Source organism: Mytilus galloprovincialis, chromosome 8 (genome assembly GCF_965363235.1).
Source record: "Mytilus galloprovincialis chromosome 8, xbMytGall1.hap1.1, whole genome shotgun sequence".
In the NCBI taxonomy this organism is placed as follows: domain Eukaryota; kingdom Metazoa; phylum Mollusca; class Bivalvia; order Mytilida; family Mytilidae; genus Mytilus; species Mytilus galloprovincialis.
The window spans coordinates 56,913,126-56,917,081 of NC_134845.1; the positions used below are offsets into that span (position 1 = coordinate 56,913,126).

Consider the following 3,956-nt stretch of genomic DNA (forward strand, 5'->3'; position numbering starts at 1 on the left):
CATTATACATTTACTTATACTGTATATGTTACAGTTAATAGTAGAAATTGGTAATTACACTTCTAAACAATTCAGTAAATATATGTAATTTCTAGTCGAATTAATGATTACATGTATCAACTAATTGTTTCTGTAAGAACAGGTAATCACTGATTTGTTTTAGTACTTTTTACAGCTATTTACTAACTTGATATTTTAATTTAAAAGTTTGAGACGTAATTTAAGAAACCAAACAAGAAAGTAAAAGACTGGGATTTGAGGTCTTACTTTTGTGTTAAACGATCAAAGGTATTTTAAGACTTTATGCTATTTAATTACAGTTAGGGTTTTGACTCTGAAAAATGTTTGTTTTTATAATTTACAAGAGTTTAACTTTTATAAGACCTCCCAACGTAGGGTCAAAGAACAGTAAATGGACTTTGTCACAGATGTCGGTATAATTTTGCAAATGACCTGGAATCGTTGAGTTATATCCGAAAATCGAAAAAATAATAGTGTTGATACTGAAATGTCCGTTTTGTATAAAATAAAATAATTAAATGGTTACCAATTTCGTTTTTTGTGTTTTTACCTATACCTTGTAGGTACTGAAAAACGTCAAAAATCATGGTTTTACGGTATTTTATGTGATAACGTTACGATTTTTGCGCCATTTGTTTGGTTATTTTTCACCTAGGACACAACTTTTATTGATGTATACCGTAAAACGAAGATGGTAACCCTATTATTATTCTTCTATTTGCAGATACACTTTAATAAGCCAAAGATGTGTGCCAAATTTAAAGAAATCTCTGACAGAGACTATTTACAGCCGTAGCCTGACGTAAAATACGAAATCATTTAGAATCAATTAAACGAGAGAGACAAATATATATCTCCTACTAAAGGAATTTAAATCGAAAAATAATAATTTCCTGATGAATCCGGACTCGTTTTGAATTTATTATCCACGTGTCACTTCTCGTTTTCGTTTCATTTTAAAACCGAAAGTAGTAAACGTGATCTATTGTTGATTTGTTTACAACCTCCTTTCAGTCCTTATAATCGTTCCAAAAAGGATATAATACATTTCCAACTTGATAGAAATGATATCCAAATATCGACTTAGACGTTTTATAAGGATAATGATTATGCAGTGAAATAATCATTGCAAATTAATTTCTGCTGTGATTCCTTGTTTTAAAAAAATAGAATCCAACTTTTGTTGTTCAGGAATGACCCCTGGAATAAACTGAAGAGAAATTGTGAACTAAATTTCTGGATTCCATGTCAGAATCTTTCATAATAATGGCCAATACAGTCAAATCATAAAATAACTGCCAATCATGCTGGTGCCTCAATCCCTTAAAATCTGACTAAGTCAAAAGATGAAGCTAGTAATATACATCATTGTTCTATTGCTTATACACTAAATAAGGTTGATTTTAATAGCGCGCAAAAGTGACTAAAGCCCTCAAAATCCTAGCTTAAACCCTGCCTTAATGCTTGCAACAAAATTGTATTATACAGGCCACCTTTTCTGTAGCAAATATACCAATTTATTAGATGTTAAGTAGGCTAGCTATTGACGTACTGAAAGTGTCGGAATAGTAGCCAATGACACTAATCCTTACAAAACATCTGATCCTGAATTACAAACAGACAAAACAGACTGACATTATAATTCCTGGATATATTTGGAGCTTTCTGGTGAAAATTTGACAATGTGCCTTCGACTGTGTTTGATATTTACATCATTAATCACAAATATAGATGGGAGAGGGTATGATAATGACAAAACTAGTTTAACCCCACCGCATATAATATGGGCCTGTCTTTAGTCTAGATTTAAAGCTTTAAAGGGGTACAGGAAAGGGACCTGCTAGGGGCTTAGGGTTGACAAAGCAAGACAAAGCAAGAGTTGCACATTAACCCTCCGCTCTTTATTGCAGCCATTTATTTAAAAACTAGGACTGTTAAACTTGATTTTATTTGTTAAATTATTTAAAATACAACAGAAATGTCTTGAAAACCATTACAGTGATTGGCGTTTGTTGCTGAGTGATATAAAAAACATTTCGTTCGTTTTTTGGTACATTAATTAGATCGCAAGTTTGTTTTTTCTCATTTGAATTGTTTCACATAATTATGTGATTTCGGGGCCATTAATAACTGAATATCCGGTATGGGCTTTGCTCATTGTAAAATGCCGTACGGTGACCTGTAGTTGTTAAATTCTGAGTCATTCGGTCTCTTTGGGATAGTTGTCTCATTGACAATCATATAACACATTCTTGTTTCTTCGAATGTCTGGGGTACAACATTATAATCCTGGTACCTTTAATAACTTTTTACACCACTGGGTCCATGCCACTGCTGGTGGACGTTTCGTCCCCGAGGGTATCACCAGCCCAGCATTCAGCACTTCGGTGTTGACATGAATCTCAATTATATGGTCATTTTTATAAATTTTCTGTTTACAAAACTTTGAATTTTTCGAAAAACTAAGCATTTTCTTAACCCAGGAATAGATTACCTTAGCCTTATATACCTATATGGAGTTATTTTCTTTCAGAACGATAGGTCATTCTTTTTCAGAATAAACCCGGACGATACCATTTTTCAATACAATGTGCTCCAAGGCATAAAATAATGACCTGTGGCAGGTCATTATTTTATCCTGATTGAAAAACTACTTTAACTGGTTAACAGATTTAATTCATTTTATTTTACATAAATTGATCATAACGAAAAGTTTAAAGAAAAGTTGCAAGTCACAGTTTTCTTGTCACTCTCGTCTGTTGAACATTCAACCGAAACACTACTTACTGGTGCACCCGCAGCTGCTGATGGTTTTGCCTTCTTTCTTCCGTCTGACGGTCTTAATCCATATAAAATATTCGATGCCTCTAATTGTTGATCAGCAGAAGTTCTTTTGTATACTCTAACTGCATTACTACGATGACCTGCAATATAAAGCTTAATTATTTTTGTGTATAAGTTAACACTTTTTTTTTATTGAACTGCATATTCAAAATCACAATACAAGAAATAAAATAATATTCAAAATTTAGAGAAGTACAATGTAACTCAAGCATGACGGACAAACAGACGATCGGACGGGTAATGGTAGATCTGTTTACCCGAAATATCGGGGTCGTGACAGATACAATCATTTATCTTGATAAAAAGTTTCCTGAAGTCTCTGTACAAAGATAATTATACATTTTTCTTACAATCATCAGTTCTCTATTAAAGCAATTGAAAATAACTGGGGAAAAGAACAGATATTGGGTAATATTACGCAGACAAGGAATACCTTCGTGCTTTTTTTTTATTCCATTTTGTGTTGGATAAATAAGAATATTGAAAAGAAAAGACTAGAAATTATAATGTTTCATTCTACTATTATATTACCTGTTGTTTCGGCAACACGTTGTTCTTCTATGCCAGCATTATAAAGGCGTGTTGCTGCAGATGCTCGGAGGCTATGGTTTGTGCGCTTTCCTGTCAGACCAATACTTGCGCACAACCGTTTCACAGTGCCTTGTAAAGTGTTGTGTCCATATAGATTCCTACACTGCAACAAGTGTATTACGATATTTCTCCACTCGAGACAGTTAAATTTCATTATTTAAAGCGCGAGGCTTGCCGAGCTTTTTAAATAATTAAATTTAACTGTCGAGAGTGGAGAAATATCGTAATACACGAGTTATAGTGTCGGAATCTGTTTCTCTGATGACTTTAATCATTCTTTTTCAAAGATTTTCAGAAACTTGTGTTCTTTATATGCGACGTCATCGGGCAAGGTCGCCTTTTTTCATGACGTCACAATAGGAAAATTGAGAAGAAAACAAAACATTTTGACGTCATTATCAAATTTCGACTAATCATTTGCCGAGAACAGATTTTTCACTAGTGAGGAGAAATATTTTTCTCACACCGGTCAGGAAATGTGAAAATAGCATAAACATTAG

General features: G+C 33.2%; 1 long non-coding RNA gene across 1 annotated transcript; it reads right to left on the bottom strand.

Moving 5' to 3' along the window:
* Window positions 1-2,684: 2,684 nt before the first annotated feature.
* On the bottom strand, window positions 2,685-3,539 carry LOC143042257 (uncharacterized). The gene is made up of 2 exons (XR_012967922.1): window positions 3,397-3,539; window positions 2,685-2,945 (listed from the first exon to the last, which is right to left on the bottom strand). It is a non-coding gene; the product is annotated as an uncharacterized LOC143042257 (long non-coding RNA).
* Between the last annotated feature and the right edge of the window lie 417 nt (window positions 3,540-3,956).